Source organism: Musca autumnalis, unplaced genomic scaffold, assembly GCF_047663935.1.
Source record: "Musca autumnalis isolate F117 unplaced genomic scaffold, ASM4766393v1 scaffold_5, whole genome shotgun sequence".
Lineage (NCBI taxonomy): Eukaryota > Metazoa > Arthropoda > Insecta > Diptera > Muscidae > Musca > Musca autumnalis.
In genome coordinates, this window is record NW_027412088.1 from 97054441 (window position 1) to 97079815 (window position 25375).

Genomic DNA, 25375 nt, shown 5'->3' on the forward strand with positions numbered 1-25375 from the left:
TATATATATATAAGAGCTTTAACCAAATCTGAACCGATTTCAACATAATTTGTCAGACTTTTCAAATTCCATCACACATTCCGAATTTCATCAAAAGTACCCTTAATGAAAGCACTTAATTCCAAATTATAGCCAATTTTGGCCGAAAATATAAATAAAAACTTCAAAATACGTAAGAATATATGTAGGTGCTATACCAATACTCGGACTTAGGTCCAATATTTTTCAAGCGGAAATTTTTTGATCTTAAGTGGTTCTGGCGACTAACACATTTTAAACAAGTAAGAACGGCGTTTTTTTACCCTCCACCACGAAGTAAAACTGAACAATTAGTTTCCTTTCGTATATGAAGAAGTTAAAGTTCCTCGGCACCACCATTAATACAACAAACAACACCTATTGTGGAAAATAGGAATATAATTTGTCAACAGATGTAAGGACTAAGCAAGGAATTTAAAAATAAAGTCACAACTCGTCAAAAAAATAACACCTTACAAAACACATACAATCCGCGGTAATTTATGGTTCCGAGGCCTGGATACTTTCGCAAGCAGATAAGGCAGTACTTGATGTGTTTGATAGAAGCATTCTGCGACATCAGTTGTACAACAACATAGGCATAGTTAAACATATCGAGATCCAACGATTGCGTTGGCTAGGTCATGTCTAAAGAATTGGCTATGATGGCGAGAAAAGGCGAATAAATAAGGGCCGCATGGCGGAACACGCGAATGGGAACATCGTGGCTTCGTTGGAACAAACAAGTGGAAGACGAGTTTATAAATCACGATATTCGAAACTGGGAATGAAAAACGAAGAATGGAAATATATTTAAGTTCGGTTTGTAGGACAAATGTTCTGTGGAGGACCACATAAGTAAGTAAGAGACAACTATCCCATATCTTAGATACATACCAAATTTCCTATAATCGATAATAATTGCTGAGGAATGACTATTTCTTGCAAAAAGAAACTTGATGGCAACTACGTAAAATGTATGGGTGAAGAATGGAATGTTCTGAAGAGTTGTGAATTTCAAAGAAAAGTTAAAGAAAAATGTAACAGTTTTGGAAATATTGTGCGAAATGTACGGAATAAAGTAATTTTTAGATATATTATGCATTTTGAGGCAACAATTACATTTTTTCGAGGTGATTATTTCTCCAAATATTTTCTTTAAGCTCATTTCTACAGGTTTGCTTCAGATGTTTAAACAAGATTCGAATTGGTTTCAGAGATATTGACTCGATTTGCTCTAAAAAAAAAACAAACAAAATTTTAACCATGTCATACAATCTAAGCCCCATTTAACAACATAAACTCCAAAAAATAGGGTTTTTGTCGATTGTGTCTGTTCTTTCATAAAATCCACAGTAGAAGTTGTTTGCACAAAATTACCTTGAAAATGTTGCACAGTGTAGTTCGACAATAAAATGTCTATATCAGCAACCATGCACATCGACATCAGTAGAGGGGTTTATTAATTTCTCTATGAAATACCAGGAATATTTTATTGAAATCCGTCAACTTGAATGATTGACCCATAAACGAAGCATAAAACGAAAACGTCTTCTATTCAAATATTAAAGGTCATCGGTATAAGGTTGTTGGTCACATGAATTTATGTATCGTGATTATGGTTTATGAGAATAATTTACTCCTGGAACTGTATAATTTGTAATTGGTGTTACACCATACTCCTACAATAACAAGGAATATTATCACAAAAAAAAAAAAAAACAAAAAAGCGCAAAAAAAACAAAACGAATTCAATAATACAAAGCATGAATGGTGCTGACCAAAAAAATATTGCGTGTGGATGCTTTAGGCCAAATACTCACTCCATACAATGTTCTTGAGAATGATTGAATCATCCAGAAAAAAAAACAATTCTTATGACCGTAGAAAGAAATACATAATGAATAAATTTTCTTTTGAAATGAATATAAAAGTCAGATGTTTTTTTCTTCGTTTGGTACTGGAACTTTGGGTGTATACGGAGGAGGCCAAAATGTCAATCAAAATTTGAATAGAATCAAGAATATCATTCATTTATTTCTTTGCCGTCAATCCATCCATCCATCTATCGAAGCACTCAAGCAAGCCACCAACCATACGGGCCGACAGACATACATACGTATACATATGTACAATGTCATAATAGACCAACAAAGGCATCACAAAAAAATGGCAAGACATAAATTGAAAGTCCAACACAGATCGCAAAAATCCATTGACAATGATTTATGTAAGACCGAGTGATTTTTTTGATTGAAGATTGATTTTTGTGACAGTATTTGTTTTTCAAGGATAATGAAAAAATTCAAATAAAAAACTTTGAAAAACAATTTGAACAAGATGAATTTCCAGGAAACACTGACAAACATTTAGTATACATCTGGAAGGTTGTAGTAGAAGAACTTTACGCTGAATATTTCTTAATTGTTTTTAAAATTCCCAATAACTTTCAAATTCTAAAGAAACTGTTCCCAGTTCTTTTGAAGTTGTAGAAAATAATGCAATATAATACTATTGTTGAAGTAATTTTTCTAGGACATTTTCTGTCACATAAAATTAAATAATTCTATTTTTTAATAAATTTATAATGGCTACATTTTTAGGAACCAATAAATATATGTATGTACCATACGAACATATGTATGTCACATAACCAACTTTGGCAGGTGAATATTATTGTAAGGTTTAATTGTATATGGTGATATTCAAAAATGTTTTCAAACCGTAGAAGCTGAGAATCGTCATTTAATAAGACAGGAATAGTTAACATATTTTATTCAATATGAATATATTAATATTAAAGATACAGTTTAATAGCTCGTCTAATAAGTTGTTTATTGAATTCTTAGGTAACTTTTTGAAGTTGACTGTATCCTTAATGTTTGGGCGGTTCGGTATCTGTGGACCAGAATAGGAGAAAAAAGTATAAAAATCGAATATTTCAAAAGTTTTTGGATATTTGCGCAATTAATATTTCGAATGTTCCAGAAAGTTTTTTGCTGATATCTTTGCTACATTATTGTGGTTGATTGTCTTATTGAATTTTGAACGGTTTAGTACCTATGGAGCGGAAACCAAGAAAATAGGAAAAAAAAATAGCATTTGTTTAGCTATTTTTGTTTATTAAGATCTAACGAACATTTTTCTAGTTGGCTGTTTGCTTTAATTTAGATCAGTTTGATATCTATAACTAAAATCAAATAAAAATCCATAATGGAAATTGTACCTTGACGATTTTGACCTTGAAGATGAGGTCGAATGAATTTTAGGTGTTCACAATTATTATTCTTTTGAACAAGAGCTACAACTTTGACTCCACGTGTAATCCCAAATTCCAAGCAGTTTAGAAGATATGTGCCTGACAAAATGACCCCTTTTGACATCAAAGCCTCAGGTCTTTGGGGGGGCATAACCGAGAAAGTTGAAGTGACAGGGAAAACGCCAGGACAAGTGTCTTCTTATTTTTGGTCTTCTATCACGCTGCAGTGTCAAAATAGGGTTAATAATTTTCTTGTCGCATAGTGTATTTGAATGGAATAAATGTTAGTTTATTATTTACTTATTAGTAGGCTTAAGTTTATTCATTCGCGTAACAGGAAAAATTTTGAGAAAACATTTTTTTTTCATTTCATACATTTTTTCAAAAAAATATCTTTTTAAACTTTTTTATATTTCAATTAAATAAACGTTAATTTAGTGATTTATAGGCAAAAGTTCTTTCATCCTTGCTACAGGAAATAATTTTTGAGAAAAACATGTCTAAAGGACATAACCCTAGTGTAGACCTCATATGATGGCACCACCCACATAATGGTACCATTTTATGTATTTTCAGAATGTTACCAACAATAATCAACCGATTTATCTAAACATTAAAATATATCCTTTTCAACGAGTAACACATATCCTTACCAAAAATTGTCAATATAGGTGCAAGTTTTAATATAGCCCCCGTATAACGGTACCTCCCATTTTAAGGTTTTAAAAGTTTCTTCTCATATTTAACAGGTAAAGAAGTATCAGTCGGCTTTGCCGACAGAGATATACCCTCAGCCTGTTCAAATAGAAACACTTTTTTCACAAAAAACTTATGTATTTAGGGGCTTTCAAAATGTTAGTCGTATGAACCGACAAAAATGTTAATTAGGATTAAAGTTCAAAAATTTTGCGGAAAAGGTACTTAAAGGAATGGACCGACATAGACCATGGGGGTACCATAGGGGGTTTTTTACACCCTTCGGGCTGTTTTCTCAAGAAGTATGGACTTGCCCCTGACACAACTTTTACCATCGTAATTGAGGCAGCGAATGTAACAAAAATCAAAGTGATTCAATAGCAGGCCTTAAAGTGAACTTATCCAAAATTTTGTGTGGGAGGTACGGGATGGAGTGGACCAATATAGTCCAATAGAACCTGATCTATATCTGGTAGATATTATGAGAATGTGTAAAGTATGGACCAAATCGGTCACTCCCATCAAGAGTTATCGTGCGCACAATTTTTCCGAATATTTTTGAACTTTTGTGGAGTAGGTACCTGAAGGAGTTGACCGATATGGCTTATCTACGAACATAAACTAAGTTTGGAAACAATATTACGAAGGCCAAATTTTGGCCGGATTCGGCATTTCCGTTCGAGAATTATATTGCGCTTCCACCCATAAACGTGGTGTCATAGGGTTTGTTTTTCAACTTTCAGGCTAGTTTTTCAGGAAGTATGGACTTTCCCCTGAGGAAACTTGTACCTTCGTATAGGCGACAGTGAATACAAGATGTTTCAACAAAAACCAAGGCGATTCGAGAGCAGGTCCTAAACTGAACTTTTCCGAAATTTTGTGTGGGAACATTTTCGAACTTCTGTGGGGGAGGTACCGGAAGGAGTGGACCGATATAATCCATCGTTGAACTTGAACTAAGTTTGGACAAAACATTACGAAAGCCAAATTTTGGACCGAATCGGGAGTTATCTTGCGCTCCAACCACTACACACGGTGTCTTAGGGTTTTTGTAACTTTCAGGCTATTTTCTCAGGAAGTATGGACTTGCCCCTAATGAAACTTACAGCGTCGTATAGAGGACAGCGAATACAACTTGCGTAAACAAAAATCAAAGCGATTCGAGACCAGGTCCTAAACTGAACTTTTCCGAAATCTTGTGTCGGAGGTACCCGAAGGAGTGAACTGATTGAGTCCATATTGGAACCTCTTCTAAGTTACGTAGAAATTACACGATGTGCAAAGTATGGACCAAATCGGTTATTCCCTACAAGAGTTATCGTGCGCACAAGTTTTGCGACAATTTTTGAACATTTGTGGGGGAGGTACCTGAAGGAGTGGACCTATATGGCTCATCTTCGAAGTTAAATCGAATCTTGACAAAATATTTCGATACCCAAAATTTTAACAGAATCGATTGATCCGTTCGAGAGTTATCGTGCGCACCAGCCAGACAGACCGACAGACAGACAGACGGACATTGCTAGATCTACTCAAAATTGTCTGAAACGGATATCGTACAAACATACTTGGGGTCTAAAACCATTATTTCAATGAGGCACATTTTTGGTCGTATCAAAGTGTAAATACCCTCTTTAGCCTAAAGGCTGAGGGTATAAAAACCAATTTGGCTGAAAATTTAAATTTTGGGATCTTAGTAAGTAAGGAGCATAGCTGCAAAAAAGTTTCCCCGCTTATGGATGTTAATGAATAACTCTGTGAAAGAAAAGATCTTCTTATGATAAACATCTCCTCCGAATTTCATATCTCTATCTTCATTCTTTTATAAAATATACGCCAGCGCGTATTTTCTCGAAAACTACAAAAATGACCCGCAAAAAAAAGGCGATAAAAAATGCGATATTTTCAAAAACAATTTTAGGTGGAATTTTTCATATATATGTCGTGTTTTAGCAGATGAATTTTCGCGGGTAATGATTTAATGTGCAATGGATTTTTAAATAATATGATTCTTTAAAAAAAATGTCCGCACAACATTTTCGCATTCGAATGCAGATTTCTGTGAAACTGTGCAGACAATATTCACGATATATGTACGTGTCGAGTATATCGCGAATACTACAAAGCAACGCGACTAGAAGATCATATTAAAAATCTGGCTTCAAAATGCCAGCATCATTTAATGCTAGATGCAGATCAAATTTTGAAAAGATATACATTAGTGAGATGATCCTCATTTAGTTGGCTTCTACCTTTACTATGACATAAAAATGGTGAAAATTGTGGTTTAATCACAAATCGAGAGAAAACAGAAATAGACATGTTGGCTTCATCCCATTTCAACCAGACATTATTTAGTTTTTTGACACTGTGGAGATATTCACAGTCCTAGCAGAATTGGAGCGTTCTCTAAATACAAATTCTTTTACCAAAATGTCTTCAGGCTAAAATGACTCACTAACAATGGTGCTCAAAAAGTTCCAAAGAACACTTATTTTAAAAAATGAAATGTTACGTGGTTGAGATGAATTAAATTTGAAGACCTTTAAATCTTTATCCGATAAATCATTTATCTTAGATTTCACATAATTATGGATGTTGTCAGCAGAAGTATAAGGATGAAGCCTAGATACAAATACCTTTTTATGTGGTGCTATAACTATAAGCTGATTAGTATTGGGAACGTTATTATTAGAAGCTACATTTTCAGTCATTGCACAGTGGATCCACCCATTGGCCAAAATTAAAAAAAATTAATGTCAACATTTTGGTACAACATCTGGCAACTCTGACAGCTATGACATGGACCTTTTTGAAAATATATTAGTTTTTGTTTTATTCGAACGCGATCTTCTTAAGAATAGCTTCAAAAGTCGGAACATTTGACTAATATTTTTGGTTGTGAGTACAAACTCTATTTTAAGTGCAAGTAAATATATTAAAAATATCGCGAAACTAATACGTATAGCAAAATATTATAGCGGATTTTGAAGGAGATGGTAATAGCTTAATTTTCAATAAAAAATAGTGTTTTAGCGTGTTGTGGAATTCTAGTTAGCTGCATATTTTCTTAGTGTATTTTGTAATGCCAATTCGATCATATACTTAAATTTGACCTAAGGTTTTAGTCATGATGCCCACCAGTGCCCACCTCGGGAAAATTTTCCAAAGAAGTTCATGGGTTTAAGATTATTCAGTGTTAAAATCAGCTGCCATCTAGTGCCAGACTATAAACGGTGGGCCACTGACTAAAGCTACCCTAGAATAGTTTTTTGGAAACATTAGCGTATAACTCTGTTATCTGACCACGTACATTAACGTAATTGGTATCAGTGACAAGATGAAGAAATCTTCTTCCAAATTTGTCTTATGTTGGCGGTACGTGCCTTCTAGGAGGAACGCTATAAGACCTATATTAAAAATTTTTACCAATTTTCAGACAAAAATGTTGATTTTTTTTAATCCGCTAAAATGGTTGGATTTTCTGTTGTTTTGGAGATTGTTTTGTTTCCCCAAGTCCATTTTTGGGTCATAAGATAATCGGAACCTTTGGTCATGTCATTTTGTATTAACAGCATAAAACAATTCTTACCGTATACCCCCTCCAGAGGGGAAAGGGGGGAGAATGTTACGCTCGTGGTTTCTTAAAACACTCTTCGCAGCAGCACAAAGTTGTAACTTGATTTTTGATTTTTACACTCTAAATATTTTTGGCCACTTTCTCCATACAAGTGGATTCACTGTGCATTTATCGTATTATAGAAGGGTGCACTACGACAGCAGGTGGATTAGAGCTGATGCTTTGGGAAGTAGAAGCATTAGATGAGGATATTGAAGCCGTGTTTGTGTTTACTTCATTAGAAATTGTGTTAACAATGCTAAGAGGTGGATTAACCAAAGCTGATTTGTGCTTACTTCATCAGAAATTGGGTTATCACTGCTAGGAGGTGGATTGACCAAAGTCGGGGAATGCAAACTTATTAAGTTATCCAGACCTGAGTTGGCTGTACTAAGACTGTTAAAAACAAAACCAGTCGATTTTTCTTTAAATTTGAAAGCTCGGCTTTTGTGTCCCTGAAAAGGCCACGAAAATCGATCTACAAATCTCTACATCTTAACCTAATCTACCGGGATGTAGGCGTGCGATAAGGCTGGGCTCTTAGAAATTCGTTGTAGAAGGTTATGACAAATACTAAAAGGTACTAAAATTTATCCCGTTTAATAAATTCGTAAATTTGAAATTTGAACATACTCAGTCTACCTCAATTTCACTATTTTTAATTCCCTATTTATGTTCAAAAGTGCATATTTTTTGTCGATTAGGCGATAATATTTCATAATTAGGCGATTCTGGTAGTTTTCAAGGTTTTAAAATATTGATTTTTAAAGAATTTCACATTTTTAAATTATTTTTCGTACGGAAAAATTCCTAGAGAAATATTCATGATTACCTTGAATAATACAACACACAGAGGGGAAACATAGGCCTAAAGTTGCTCAAAACTCAAAATATGAAAATCGTTTTTTTTTTTTGAAAAAAATGTTGATAAGCGGCAACCAGACTCTTTTCTACATTTGCTATAACCATCCTCAACTTTGTAAGATTAACCAATCCAATGTAGCAGTCGATTGAACTCAGCCATACTGAAAACAAAAAGTAAATTTTCGAAAACTAAGAAATTAGGTGAACATTAAAATGACATTATTTTCGCGAAAATTGATATTTTTCAAGATTTATTGTTTTTGTACAGTCTCCGAACAAGATTAGCATTTAAAATTTTCAGATTGATTTTACATCTTTGCTCTTTAATAATGGTGATACATATCGTTTCCCGACCATAGTTTCTTCTAATGTTTTATGCGCTTGAGTCTCAAATATCAGATTCAATCATAAAAAATTGCGCATATTTGCGCCATTCCGAAAAAATCTAATTTCTCTCAACTAAAATATAAAATATTTTTATATGGAATTGCAAGGTTTACTCACACTTAATTTTGTTCCGCCTTATAACCGGGACTCTTATTTATCAGACTAAACCAACAACTATCAAATACATATGTTTGCATTATTCAGAAACATTCACGGCTTTTCTCATGTGAATTGAGAAAAATTTAATTTAAGTAAGTTTCAAAAAATAAAATTTGGAATGAAATATATGCATATGGGACTATATTTACATCTGTACCGATTTGTTTGAAAATTGGCTCAATGTTTTTTAGGCTAGTTCAGGTTGCATGTCTCAAATTTCAGTGATTTTGGTGGAAGCTGCATCCAAATCTGGACCGATTTTCATTATTTTCTATAGGATTAATCCTTGTACAGAAGATATGCTTTGTGCAAAATTTTATATCAATCCGACTATAAATGAGCTCTCTAGGGATTTTGATGAAATTTTAACACAAATTTCCCCTCTGTGCAACAGTACGAAAAGTTCTAAATAATAATAAGGGGCAAACTATATAAGTTTCTGACCTAAGCAACACGACATTTCCATTCGAAAGCTTGGCATATTTTAGCATAAACTTACCCAGTACGGTGCGACCATGGGCTGCGTTCTTTACATTGAATTGAAAAATCAATTTTCCAAAAAAAAAGACAAAAAAACAAAACATGAATTTACATATGAATATGAGTCTATGTATGGGGATATGCATTTCTTCGACCAGTTAAATTCGGTATTGCATGAACACCTGACCGTAAAAAAATCTGTTCTGTTGGATCCCGCACAATTTGACAATCGCCCAAAAAGGCTCGTATCGATTGGTTCAAAGAAATGTTGAAAGAAATGTTGTTGTTGTTGCGGTGCTTGAAAATACGTTTGTAAGATCGTCACAGTGAAACATGGATCAGTGTGTATGAGCCCGAAACAAAACAGCAATCAACAGTGTGGGTCTTCAAAGACGATCCAAATGGTCGCTTGTTTCTTCGGCAAAAGAGGCCATATAACGCAACGTATGTTTGCCTGAAGTCTTCGGAGAAATTCGAAAAACGAACAAGGGATGACGAATCATTTTGCACCATGACAATGCGTGTTTTCACACATTTATTACTGCACATGAAGAAAACAAGTGAACAAAGGCTACAGTCGGGACTGGGCCGACCCTGTGATACCCTACACCACTACCCCTGTGCAAACATGTTTACCAGTGAACTTTTTTTAGGGAATATAATCCGACTACCACTAAACATAATATGCTTCTTTCTCTCTGGGACCCCATAAGCAACCAAAATTTCGTGACCATCCGATCAAAATTGCGACCTACTTTGCATCAACATAAAGGATATATTTTCTTCTTCCATTGGTGGGCTTTTCTTTTGCAATACTCCTACGAGAAGCGGAAATATTCCTTAAGAAAAGAACGGCTTTTTTCTCTGTGGGGCCCCCATCAACCCCCAAAATTTCGTGACTATTCGATCAAAACTCCAACCTGTAGCGTGATTACAAAAAAACAAGTAAAAAAGTATCAGTCGGCTTTGCCGACAGAGATATACCCTCAGCCTGTGTATATTGAAACATTTTTTTTTCCAAAAAACGCATGTATTTAGGGAGTTTTAAAAATTTTGGGCGTTTGAAGTGACAAAAATGTTGATTAGGATTTAATATCAAAAGTTTTGCGGAGGAGATACTAAAAAGAATGGATCTCCAGCCACTACATATGGTACCATAGGGGTTTTTTAGAACTTCAGGGATGTTTGCTCAAGAAGTATGAACTTGCCCCTAAAACAACTTTTACCATCGCAATTGAGGCAGCAATGCAAGTTGCTTCAACAAAAATCAAAGTGATTCGAAAACAGGTCTTAAAGTGAACATGTATCCGAAATTTTGAGTGGGAGGTACCGGATAGAGTGGACAAATATAGTCCATATTTGAACCTGATCTATATCTGGTAGATATATTAGGATGTGTAAAGTATGGATCAATTCGGCCACTCTCTTCAAGAGTTATCGTACGCACAATTTTTCCGAACATTTTTGAACTTTTGTGGGGGAGGTACATGAAGGAATGGACGGATATGGCTTATATTCGAACTTAAACTATGCTTGGACAAAATATTACTAAGGCCAAACTTTGGACCGAATCGGCAGACCTGTTCGAGAGTTATTTTGCCCTCCAACCTCCTCACACGGTGTCATAGGGGTTTTTTTTGCAACTTTCAGGCTATTTTCTCAGGAAGTATGGACTTGCCCCTGATGAAACTTATACCGTCGTATGGAGGGCAGTAAATACAAGTTGCTAAAGCAAAAATCAAAGCGATTCGAGAGATGTTCCTAAACTGAAATTTTCCAAAATTTTGTGTGGGAGGTACCCGACGGAGTGGACCGATTGAGTCCATATTAAAACCTAATCTAAGTCTGGTACACGCTCCACGATGGGCAAAATATAACCAAATCGGTTACACCCTTCTAGAGTTATCGTGCGTACCAATTTTCCGAACATTTTCGAACTTTTGTGGGGGAGGTACCGGAAGGAGTGGACCGATATAGCTCATCTTCGAACTTAAACTAAGTTTGGACAAAATATTACGAAAGCCAAAATTTGAACCGAATCGGTTCATCCCTTCGAGAGTTATCGTGCGCTCCAGCCAGCCAGACAGACAGACAGACGGACGGACATTGCTCAATCGACTCCAAATTGTCTGAAACACATTTCGTCCAAACATACTTGGGGTCTAAAACCGTTATTTCGATGAGGCACATTTTGCCCGTATGAAAGTGTATATACCCTTCATAGCCTAAAGGCTGAGGGTATAATTAAAAAAATTGGATATATTACTGACTTTTGCGATATCTCGGTTGTTTGCCCACTGACGCCAACATACTTTGCATCAACATAAAGGAGATTTTTTCCTTTTTTGTCTTTTTTCGGAAATATTCCATAAGAACAAAACGTTGACTTTTCCCCACATAAGCTGTTTGCTTATTCCGACTCTTGAATATTAACCGACATTACAAAACTTAACAGGCTTCTTCCTCTGTGGGACCCGCATCAACTCCCAAAAAATTCGTGACGATCCGATCAAAATTGCGACCTGTAGCGTGATTACAAAAAAATCGGAAAATGGGATGCATTACCGACTATTGCGATATCTCTTTTGTTTGACCATTCACGACAGCCTACTTTACATCGTTGCACAGTGGATCCACCCATTGGCCAAAAATAAAAAAATGAATGTCAAAATTTTGGTACAACATCTGGCAACTCTGACAGCTATGACATGGGCCTTTTTAAAAATATATTAATTTGTGTTTAATTCGAACGCGATATTCTTAAGAATATCTTCAAAAGTGGGAACATTTGACTAATATTTTTTGTTGTGAGTACAACGTATATTTTAAGTGCAAGTAAATATATTCCAAATATCGCGAAAGTTATATGTATAGCGAAATATTATAGTGGATTTTGAAGGAGAAGGTAATAGCTTATTTTTCATTAAAAATAGTGTTTAAGCGTGTTGTGGAATTCTGGAATTCTAGTTAGCTGCATATTTTCTTAGTGTATTTTGTAATGCCAATTCGATCATATACTTAAATTTTACCTAAGGTTTTAGACATGATGCCCACCAGTGCCCACCTCATGAATAATTTTCCAAAGTAGGTCATGGGTTTAAGATTATTCAGTACTAAAATCAGCTGCCATCTAGTGCCAGACTATAAATGGTGGGTCGCTGACTAAAGCTGCCCTAGAATAGGGTTTCTATGGGTATATTGGCGTATAACTCTGTTATCTGACAACGTACATTAACATAATTGGCATCAGTGGCAAGGTGAAGAAATCTTTTTCCAAATTTGTCTTACGTTGGCTGTACGTGCCTTCAAGGAAAAACGCTATAAGATCTATATTAAATATTTTACAAATTTTCAGACAAAAATGTTGATTTTTTTTAATCCGCTAAATTGGTTAGATTTTATGTTGTTTTGGAGATTGTTTTGTTTCCCCAAGCTTAGTTTTGCATCATAAGATAATCGGGACCTTTGTTCATGTCATTTTGTATTAACAGCATAAAACCATTCTTACCGTTTACCCCTCCAGAGGGGAAAGGGGGGGAACGTTACTCTCGTGGTTTCTTAAAACACTCTTCGCAGCAGCACAAAGTTGTAACCGGCGCATTGGCTTGATTTTTACACTCTAAATATTTTTGGCCACTTTCTCCATACAAGTGGATCCACTGTGCGTTGTAAAGGTGATATTTTCTCCTTTTCTTGCCAGTTGTTGCTTTTGATATACCTCTTAAAGAAACAGAGCTATTGACTTTGAAATAAAACGTTGACCCTTTTTCCAAAAAAGTTTTTGTCCATTCCGACCCCTGAATATTATCCGACCAAATCAATAGGCTTCTTCTTCTGTGGGACCCCCATTAACTCTGAAAATTTCGTAATGATCCGATCAAAATTGCGACCTGTAGCGTGAATTCCAAAAAATGAAAAATGGGATGTATTACCGACTATTGCGATATCTCCGTTATTTAGTCACCTACGCCGACGTAGTTTGCATCATTTTAATGATGTTGTCTTCTACTTTCATAGTCAGGCTTTTCTTGTGGAAAGTCCTCAACCAAAGCTTTGATATTCGTCATTATAATTAAAATCGCAAAAATTAAAAGTTGGGTTGTATTAGCGACTATTGCGATATCTTCGTTGTTCGACCACATACGACAACCTACCACACATCGTTGTAAAGGTGATATTTTCTACTTTCATTAGCAGGTTTTGCATTTGAGATACCCCTTACAGATGTGGAGATATTCGCTTTGAAATGAAACGTTGAATTTTTCCCCAAATAAGTTTTTTGCCCATTCCGACCCCTGAATATTATCCGACCATCACCAAAATCAATAGGCTTCTTTCCCCGCGACTTTCATCAACACACAAAATTTGGTGACGATCCGATCAAAATTGCGACCTGTAGCGTGATTACAAGGTTTAGATGGACAGACGGAGGGACGAACGGACATACATAGCCAGATCGACTCAGCTCGTCGAGACATTAATTTTGGTATATACAGTTAGTCAACTATATTATTGCAAACGATGAATTTTTAGAAATTTAGATGTTTAATTAGGAATTACTACAAGAAATTCTTTCAATAACGTTGGGCTTTTTGTAAATATCTGTTGATTTACTTGTTAATGACAACATCAAGCCATTAAATGCAGAAATCGGTCGCAAATAACAAAAACAACTGGTAAAAATGATAGGTACCTGGTTTTTATGGTGTCAACTAAATAATTGCAAAATGAATGAATGTGCAATAAAATCGTTGGATTTTCCCCGCGATTTTTTCCAATAAAGGATTTTTATGACATTAATGGTATGTGGACATGTAGATCCATAATTTTTTGATCATAAAATAATTTTTGTGTGTGTAACATAGACAGTATATTTAGAAAAAGTGAAAGTCAGGTAAACGGTTTCGGAAAATATGCTGCATTTGTCCGAAAGAGAAATCTTTAAAGTCACCTCTCGTAAGCTGAAAAGTGTATACAACATCATATACCGCACCGAGAAAGAAGCCAGGCTCAAACTGAAGGCGTTACATGGCAGGCCCAACATAGTAACTACACGAATTGACAGGAGAATGATTAAAGAAATTGACGAAAGAGCCCAAAGCAGCACTAGAAAATTTGCATTTTTTAATTAAAAATGGTTTTGGAGTAAGTGTGTCACATGGAAAAGTCAGAAAAGTGCAACCTAATAACAAGCACTCATCAGGAGTGACTAGGTAAAAACCATTGCCCTCCCAGCACAATATATAGAAACTATTCAGACTTGTTACAGACAAGTTTTCACGCAATCTTTAGTATCGGCATGATGTCATATTTTCTGATGAGATTAAAATTATGCTGTACTATCACGATGGGTCTCAAAAAATGTTGCAAAAACCCCTTACAGCCATGGAAAACAAAAATTTAATGCATACCGTAAGGTTCGGAAAACTATCATTTATGGTATGGGGTTGTATACCAAGCAGTGACGTTGGTAACATCCAGATTTTGGAGGAAACAATGACAGAGGAAGTTTATTTAGATGTTTTAAAACATGATTTAACTAAACGCGTCAAGAAATTTAGGGTTGTTGGCCCTGAAAATTCAAACTAATTACATTATAAGTACTACCAAGACAAAGCCCCTAAGCATAAATCTAATTTATATAGGACTTGGTTGTTATACAACTGTACCAAAGTCATTTACACTCCGTTCCAATGTCTAGATATTAAACCCATCGACAAGTCATGGGAAAAAGTCGGGAATAGTCCGCCCACTAACCTGGGGGACTAAAAATAAAATGCAATAAAGAAGAATGACAAAAAAATACCACTGGAATATGACATTCCTAAACTTCTTTATTAAATTCAGATACGCTTACAAGCTGTTTTTGATGCTAAAGGTGGGCATACGAAATATTAGAACCAACTTTTCGAAAAATACCGTGAAAGACTGAAAAGTTGTGAATTTTGCAATACTTTAGTTGACAGTGTAAATAATAAGTTGCTCTCATTTTTGTTAATTTTAAAAAAATGTTTAGTGAAATTTAGCTACTTTTTATTTTATTATATTAATAAACATCTGTAAAAATTATACTGTTCACAAAAAAATTAAAAATGATATTTATTTATACCAATAAAATGATGTTTTATTTTAAATTTTGTAATAATTTTGGTTTTGCAATAATTAAGTTGACTAACTGTATAAGTATGGGTCTACGACCATTATTTCTATACGTTACAAACTTTTTGGCCAAAACCAACTTATAATACCCTCCCCACATAGTGGTGTAAGGTATAAAAAGCATTGTCAACGATTTTCGTCAGCAGAAGATAATGTTGAAGCTTTGAAAAATCATGCTTTGGAGGTGTCTCAATCGGAGTGGAATAAGTGCATCCACCATTGGTTTGAGTTCATACAAAAGTGTATAAATCATGCCGGAGAATACCTTGAAAAACAATAGAATAATTACACTGACAAATTTTTGTAGCCCCAAGGAAGACCAAATAGCAAATTTCAGCCATTTCGGTAAGAAAACAAGGCTGAAACCTTGAAAATACCGAAAATCGGGCGGTACCGTTCCATTGGGGTTATATCAAAACGTGGACCTATACAAACAATTTTTGTGAACATTTCTTTTTGCCACTGAAAACACAAAATAACAAATTTAAACCAATTCAGTTGTCAAATGGGCCTAATACCAGTCAAAATGCATTAAAATTACGCCTACTTTATACGGGGCGTTATATGAGGGCTATACCAAAACGTGGACCTATATAAATAATATTTGGTAAAAACATTTTTTCGTCTGTAGGAACTCAAAATACCGGTGGTCAAATGGGTCAAATGGGACGCGTCATTTTGTATGGGGACTATACAAAAACGTGGACCTATATATCCCATTTTCAATACCAAATTTTCTACATACCCACAATGGATTAATCAAAATTTTATCTGCCTACTTCACTCCGTTCGAATGCTAGAGTTATTTCCACGGAAGGACAGACAGACGGACGGATATGCCTAAATCGTTGAATCGTTGCACTCTGATCCAGAATATATATACTTTGTGTGTTCTAAAATGATGATTTTGAGGAGTTACAAATGGAATGACAAACATAATATAACCCCCTATTTTCTATAGAGCACAAGGTTATTTTCTAGCTGCTCTTCGCCCAGAATATTCTTTATGAATGCAGAACAAATTGTTGCCAGGAAATGAGAATTTTCACTATTCCAAAAAGCAAAATTTGCAAAACTTTAACTCCCACTCCTAAACACCGATTTTTATGTGTTACAAACTTTTAAGCCGAAAACCAAATTTAATACCCTCCCTACATAGTGGTGTATGTTATACAAATTTTACGGAAAATTATGATATTTTTCCACAGTGATGGATTACTTCTACCCACTAAATGTCAAAAAATCCCTTTAAAAGTGCCAACGATTCATCGTGTGGATATTTTCATAACCGACGTCCAATTAACTGCAAGTTTTACCTCATATTTGTCATCTTTATTTCGTATCTTAAAGGTATTCTATGGTCACTTAACTTGACTTTGGACTTTTCTTATTTGCTGCCTAATAACATTTCCTTTTCTTTGAAATAAAATAAACTTAACTATGCATAACATGGCATGTACACATAGCCCAGAAAGTCTGCGTTCACCTTACTACTTTTCAAAAACGATGCTAAAACTTTAATAAATAGGTAAATGAGATCACATTTTCTTTCATAAATATGTTATTGGCACTCTTTACTACCAGAATAAAAAGAAAAATTCCAGAAAATATATTATTATTACTAAGATAACGGTAAAAAAGTGTTACAACTGCTAAATTAGAGCCCCAAAAAGACTGCGTTCACTTTGTATGTTGCAATAATACCGTTAGTTTTTTTGATTTTTTTTTGCAGTTTTCTCCCATTTTTAATCAATATTGTCACAACTGGTCATTCTGTGAGGTCGTTTGCACACTTAACTTAAAAATGTAAAGCATTTTAAGAATGGAAAACAAGGGCAAATAAATTAGCATCGATAAAAGGAAAATTCAAGGTAAATAATAGAAAAAGCTATCGAAATATTGGCGAAACTGTAGGTAGAACATATTAGTCTATACATAGAGTGATAATTAACCATAAACAAACCGGAATTTTTACGTCAAAACCCAGATCTGGACGGTCAAAGCTCAGTTTTGGACGCTCAAAAATATTATCAGAACGGGAGGAGCATAACATAACTAATATATTTAAAACAAACAGTCCGATAATTACTTCGAAAATTTTTGAAAATGACATCCAAAAAAAATGTTTGTGTACAAACCGCCAGAAAAATACTGCATAAAGCTGTATATCACGGTATAGTCGCACGGCGAATACCGTACATATCACTAGTGAACAGGCAGAAGCATATTGAATTTGCTAATGAATACATAAACAAGCCTCCAGTATTCCGGAATCAAGTCATATTTTCGGACGAAAGCCTGTTCTATATGTTTGCAATGAAAGGACTTCAAACTGTTTGGAGAAAGCTCGAACAGCGCTTGAAAAACAAAATCTTGTTTTACACTGTAAAAAATGGCGAGGGTGCTGTTTTGGTTTGGGGGTGTGTAGCAGCTTCTGGAGTTGGCCAACTTGTATTTATTGAATCGACAATGGACAAGTATGGTTACCAAAACATCAATTTGAACCAAAATGCAGAAGAACTTGGCTTAGCTACGAAATTTTGTTGCAACAACATAACGCTTCAAAGCATACTGCTGAGATTTTAATGTTTTGGCTCCTATATAATGCCCAGATCTGGGATTTGACGTAAAATTCCGGTTTGTTTATAGATAATTATCACTCTATGTATAGACTAATATGTTCTACCTACAGTTTCGCCAATATTTCGGTAACTTTTTCCATAATTTACCTAGAAATTTCCTTTTATCGATGCCAATTTCTTTGCCCTTGTTTTCCATTCTTGAAATGACTAACTTTTTTAAGTTAAGTGTGCAAGCGATCTCACAGAATGACCAGTTGTGACAATATTGATTAAAAATGGGAGAAAACTTCAAAAAAACTAGCGGTATTATTGCAACATACAAAGTGAACGCAGACTTTTTGGGGCTCTAATTTAGCAGTTGTAAAACTTTTTTACCGTTATCTCCGTAATAATAATATATTTTCAGGAATTTTTCTTTTTATTCTGGTACTAAAGAGTGCCAATAACAAATTTATGAAAGAAAAACTGATCTCGTTTACCTATTTATTAAAGTTTTAGCATCATTTTTGGAAAGTAGTAAGGTGAATGCAGACTTTCTGGGCTATGTGTATTAAAGTTTCACTAAAAGTTTTGCTTTTCCTTCAACTTCTAAGAATTTTCATCATCTCATCTCAAACTCAACACAGTTAAGTTTAGTCATGTTGACTTAGTATTTTTCATTTCTAATTTAAGTTGGATAAACAAGGAAAACTTTGCGCTTACCTTCATTTATGAACATGTTGTAGTTGTTGTTGTTAAAACTTTATTCATTTGTTGCTGTAATCCAAGGTATTTTTAAAAGGTACGGGTATAGGCAAAGTTTGTGATTTTTACTTTGTTATTTATTAATAATTTTTGTTATGTTTTTTTATTGCGTATTGTTGTAGTTTCTTTTTTATTCTTTATTTGGTAAATTTAATGATTGTAATTTTTCTGAATTTTTTTTATTTAATTTTTTTTCTATTAGTTAACTTTTTAACTTTTATGATCTTTTCTTGTTTATTGCTAGTTACATAGCTATATTTTTCATTTCAATTTCACATCACTTTTATTTTGTTTACAGGTTCACTTTTGTGTTATTTAATGGAACAATATTTGATTAAGCTAATATTTTGTTGCCTTAATTATTATTTCACATTATTGTTTATGTTTGTAACTTTTTTTAACACCTTGTTTTTGCTGTAACTGCCTTCTTGGAGATAATTTCCTTAATAGAGTTTACTTAATTGTCACAGGTTGGGTCAGGAATTTCTAAGATTTTTTATTTATTATTAAAGTATTGGAATTTCATTTGTTTTTAAATTGTTGTTGATTTTTCTTTCTTTTTTAATTTTTCTATTTTTCGTGATTATGAAGTTTTACGAAGATTTTTACAGAAATATATTGCTGAAAGAAGAAAAACGCATAACACATTTATTTAAATTTTAGTTAAAATTATAATTAATTAGATAAAATAAAACATTAACTTTCACTAAAACACATGAATGCTAAGCTTCCCTTAAAATATTTTATATTTTAAATATTTCATGAAATATTTTCTAGACAATCCACAAACACATTCACACTCATCACTCCAACAATTAATCTTCACCTGAACATAAATTCTTTAAAATGTTTGCATGTTTGTTTCCCATTGTGTTTTGGCCACTAAATAAGAAGAAAAATCACCAATTACAACAAATCTTCCTGATTTAAATGGTAACACGAATGCGGCAGCGAAATGGTCGAAGAACCATCGCCAACATCATCAGCAAGCTGCAACACGATAAAGCACCAGCAAAGTTGTAATAAAACTTTTACAATGCACATACATATGCACATGTATGTATTGTCGACAAACTCTTCTTGTTCACTAAACTCTCGTTCTCATCTATGGTAACAGCAACAAAATAAATGGAATATAAAACAAAACTTACTTTCAAACACGCGCTTTTATTTTATTCCTTAAAAATTGTTGTTATTTTGCACACTGCCATATTACACACATGTTAACATTTTTCATACGCACACACAAACAAACACAAATCACATGCACACAAGCTACTAACACGCATGAAAAACACCAGTAAAGTGAACCAACCGTATGCAAGAAAGGATACTTTGTGAATAACAAAAGTTCAAAACAAAACGCACCCATAGCCATCCATCCAGCCAGCTAGTGTTGCTTATAGTGCGGTCAAAGTTACTCTCTTGATGTGGGAAATTTCTTCATCTCTCGCGCTTTCTTACTCCTATTGAAAATTCCCAACTCTCTCATGGTCTCTCTCGCGTGACACACTGACTGACTGAGCGAACAAAAAAGGACTCGTAACATTTACAAAATTATTTCTTTTTGTTTTTCTACATTCCAACTAAAATCGTCGTCGTCATCGTTTGTGTCTCACTAGGCTGTTGTTACCAGCAACAACTAGAAAATGTCGACGTATCGCACAGAATAGTTATCCCGCAGGCTGTGATGGCATGTAATATTTTTAAAATATACAAAATGCGCGCACACCGACTCACTTATAAACAGTGGTATGTTAAAGCAAACAAAATTCAAACAAATTTTATAGAATAATAGAAACAAGTAAAAAAGTGCTGAGTTCGGCCGAGCCGAACTTCTTATACCCACCACAATGAACTATTCTGAAGTTATATGGAATAATTAGATTTTCTTTCAGTTACGAATGTACCAATGCCCACAACTTGAGAAGTTTTTGTCAACTGGGAATCGCAAATACATAACCTTAGTTAATTCGTTCAGTTATAAATTTGAAATTACATGAAATCAGGCGGCACCGCTATTAGACTGGTTTTAACTCAAAGGGAAAAAATCGATGTCAGATTTTGTTAGGCGGCACCCCCTATAGTGTTTACTTTTGTTGGATTTTAAGATTGCCAAAGTTTGAGCACAATCGGAATATGTATGTTAACACATGCCACTGGGCCCTCGGAGTTTCCATAGTAATTTGTATGAGGCCAAAGGCGAATTTTCGCGAAATCGCTCTACAGACCATATTCATCGTCCAATCGATGTAAACATTTTACCAGTTCTTTGTTGTGGCTAAAAACCTAATCCTGCAAAAAATGTTGAAGCTATACATATAAAGGGCCCATGAAAACTTCCACTATATATGGGGGCTATACCATAACGTGTGCCTATGTCCACAACTTTTGGCGGAGATATTTGGTGACCGCTCGGAATCCCAAATGCCAAATAATATCTAAGTCGGCCTGAAAATGTATCTAAAACAAGTAAAAAAGTATCAGTCGCTATGCCGACGGAGATATACCCTCAGCCTGTGTATACTGAAACATTTTTTTCCCAAAATACGTATGTATTTAGGGCGTTTTCAAAATTTTGGGCGTTTGAACCGACAAAAATGTTGATTAAGATTAAAGATCAAAAGTTTTGCGGAGGAGATACTAAAAGGAATGGATCGACATTGACCGTTATGGAAGTGGATCTCCAGCCACAACTCCTCGGGCTGCTTGTTCAAGAAGTATGGACTTTCCCTAAAAAAAATTTACCATCGTAATTGAGGCAGCAAATGCAAGTTGCTTCAACAAAAATCAAAGTGATTCCATATCAGGTCTTAAAGTGAACTTATCCGAGATTTTGTGTAGGATGTACCGGATGGAGTGGACAAATATACTCCAAATTTGAATCTGATCTATATCTGGTAGATATATTAGGATGTGTAAAGTATAGACCAATTCGGCCACTCCCTTCAAGAATTACCTTACGAACAATTTTTCCGAACATTTTTGAACTTTTGTGGGGGAGGTACCTGAAGGAGTGGACCGATATGGCTTATCTTCAAACTTAAACTATGTTTGGACAAAATATTACTAAGTACACATTTTGGACCGAATCGGCAGAGTTATCTTGAGCTCGCACCACCTCACACGGTGTCATAGGGATTTTTTGCAACTTTCAGGCTATTTTCTCAGGAAGTATGGACTTGCAACTGATGAAACTTGCACCGTCGTATGGAGGGCAGAAGTCTGGTACAAATTTCACGATGTGCAAAGATGGACCATATCGGTTACTCCCTTCAAGAGTTATCAAGCGCACAAATTTTCCGAACATTTTCGAACTTTTGTATGGGAGGTACCGGAAGGAATGGACCGATATAGCCCATCTTCGAACTTAAACTAAGCTTGGGCAAAATATTATGAAAGCCAAAACTTTAACAGAATCGGTTCATCCTTTCGAGAGTTATCGTGCGCTCCAGCCAGCCAGACAGACAGACGGACGGACATTGCTCAATCGACTGCAAATTGTCCGAAACACATTTCGTCCAAACATACTTGGGGTCTAAAACCATTATTTCGATGAGGCACATTTTGCCCGTATGAAAGTGTATATACCCTCGTTAGCATAAATGCTGAGGGTATAAAAAAAGTCAAAAATGCCTGAAATAAGATTGTACCCATATATGGAGCCAGGGATGTCGTCAGAAATGTATCTCAAGGCCATTTCGGGGGTGCCTCAATGGACAAAATTTGTGCGTTGGCAAGTAAAATATACAAAAAAATGTCTAAAAAAACAATTTAAAAAGTATCAGTCAGCTGTGCTGACAAAAAAAATATGAGCCTCTACCAAAGGCGAAACATGTCACATAGTGATGACATGTCGGGTTGGTCATTAAGCTCGACTCTAACGAGAAATTAATTGAAAATTAATATTAAAACAAGTGAAAAAGTATCAGTCGGTTTGGCCGACAGATATATACCCTCAGCCAATGTATATTTAAGGTATCTTCTGAATTTTGTGGCCCTTTTTGGACATTTGAACTTGCCGACAAAAATGTGGATTAGGAATTAACAGCACTAAGACACAAATGGTGAACTTTTGTGGGGAGTTACCCTAGGAAGGACCGATATCGGCCCCTTTAGAAGTTAAACTAAATTTTGACAAAATATAAGGAGATCCAAAGTTTGGACCAAATTGGTTGCTCTATTCAAGTGATATCGTCGTAGCATTTTAGTGACATTTTTAAATATTGGGGAGAAGTACCGAAAGTTGTGGACCGGTATTGCCCATGAAACTAAGTTTGGATATAGTATGACGAAGACCAAATGTTGGACCAAATCGGTGGAACAATTCGAGAATTCACACCTTTCGGGCTGTTTTCCCAAGAAAAATGGGCTTGCCCCTGAAAAAACTTTTACCGTCGTTATGGAGGTAGCGAATGCAAATCGCTTCAACAAAAATCAAAGTGATTCGAGAGCAGGCCTTAAAGTGAACTTATCCGAAATTTTGTGTGAGAGGTACCAGAAGGAGTAGACAAATATGGTCCATATTCGAACCTGATCAATATCTGGTAGATATATTAGGATGTGTAGAGTATGGATTACATCGGCCACTCCCTTCAAGAGTTATCGCGCGCAAAATTTTTTCGAACATTTTTGAAGTTTTGTGGGGGAGGTACCTGAAGGAGAGGACTGATATAGCCCAACTTCGAATTTAGACTATGTTTTGATAAGATATTACGAAGGCCAAATGTTCGACCGAATCGATATAACCCATCTTCGAACTAAGCTTGGACAAAATATTACGAAAGGCAAATTTTGGACCGAATCGGTTGATCCGTTCGAGAGTTATCGTGCTCTCTAGCCAGCCAGACAGACAGACGGACGAACATAGTTAAATCAACTCCAAAGTGTCTGAAAGGGATTTCGTCCAAACATACTTGGGGTCTAAAACCATTATTTCGGTGAGGCACATTTTGTCCGTATGAAAGTGTATATACCCTCGTTAGCTTAAATGCTGAGGGTATAATTACAACGTACCTGAAATCGAGCGGCACCGTTACCTATATGGGGGCTATACCAAACCACAATTTCTAAAATTATAGCTAATTCAGTATGAAAATATAGATAAAAAGATGATGTTAACCTAAACAGTTAAAGAAACGATCCTCGCATAGCGGTTGATGTGTAAGTAAAAATCTCGCATATAATGGTCTTCGCACTAAAAATGCAAAATTTAAAAAGAAACTCGTCAAAATACTTGAAACCGAGCGATATCGGTAGACCACTAACAGCCATAAATGCCAAGTTATAGTTAATTCGGATGGAAAATGTAGCTAAAAACGTCAAAATACCTCAACCGTTGTGTGGTGGCTATTCCAATATATTTTCAGTTTTTTTTTTTTTTTTTGACTAAAGGGTCCAGCAATATCGCGCCTTGAAAAAGTCGAATTCCGTAAAAACTATAGGCAAGTAAATTCTCACAACTTCTTCAATATTGATCCAAATAGAATTTTTAGTACTTTTTTGTTAGCTATCTAAAAAAAAATTGAAAAACAAATTTGCACAGTAGGCTTGGATGCAATTTCCGCTATTTAATATTGAAAATCAATTTTTATCAATACGATCAAAATACGATCAATTTTTATCAATATACGATCAGTTGCAAACATTTTAAGTCCTATTTTGAAGTGGGATTCGAATAGTTACAATATTTTTTAATTTTTAAAATTTGACAAAAATTTTTTCCTATACAGCACTGTGTAAAATGTGTTATTTTTACAAAAAAAAAAAAAAAATAAATAAATAAAAATATGTATATTAACATTTGTTTCGTTATTTTATTTAGGAATTTATCCTAAACATCTTAAACTCTTTTTCCTTTTGCGATTTTAAGAATGGTTTAGCAATAAATATACCAGTATTACAGAATGACGTTTTTTCGTGCCTGAGATATGTTCAGCTATTTCATATCTCAAATTCATGTATTTAAGTAATCATCTTCTGAAGAAAACATCACTTTATATTGTGCTCGGATTCCCATTCATATAATTCCGGAGCTTTAGTTATTTAATCATAAATTTAATTAGTTTATTGTCCGTCTGGTACAATAATAGCTAAACCATTTTCAAAATCGAAAAATTAAGAATTTTTAAGATGTTTAACATAAATTTCTAAATAAAACAACAAAACACATCTTAATAAATGTATTTTTTTTTTTAAACAACAAATGTTTCGCCCAAGTATAAAGGAAAAATTGTATTGAAAATTTTTAAAAATATGAAAAATAGTAATCTTTCTAATCCCATTACCAAATAGGACTTAAAATTTGTGTAATTAATCGTAGTTTAATACAGACAATTTTCAAGAAAATCGAAGAGTGCAATCATTGTGTAGTTTTTTCGAATTTTAATTAGATAGCTGATAAAAATA

General features: G+C 34.6%; 2 protein-coding genes across 2 annotated transcripts in view; one reads left to right on the top strand and one right to left on the bottom strand.

Annotated features, from left to right (window-relative positions):
- NaCP60E (Na channel protein 60E) overlaps nucleotides 1-25375 on the bottom strand; it is an 898928-nt gene that overhangs the window by 862100 nt on the left and 11453 nt on the right. The window contains exon 2 of the mRNA XM_073956139.1: nucleotides 18926-19588. The gene's annotated coding sequence lies outside the window, so the exon portion shown is untranslated. The remainder of the gene's footprint in view (nucleotides 1-18925; nucleotides 19589-25375) is intronic.
- The window catches only part of LOC141386700 (angiotensin-converting enzyme-like), a 211527-nt gene that overhangs the window by 106276 nt on the left and 79876 nt on the right, over nucleotides 1-25375 (top strand). The gene's annotated exons all lie outside the window — the stretch shown is intronic.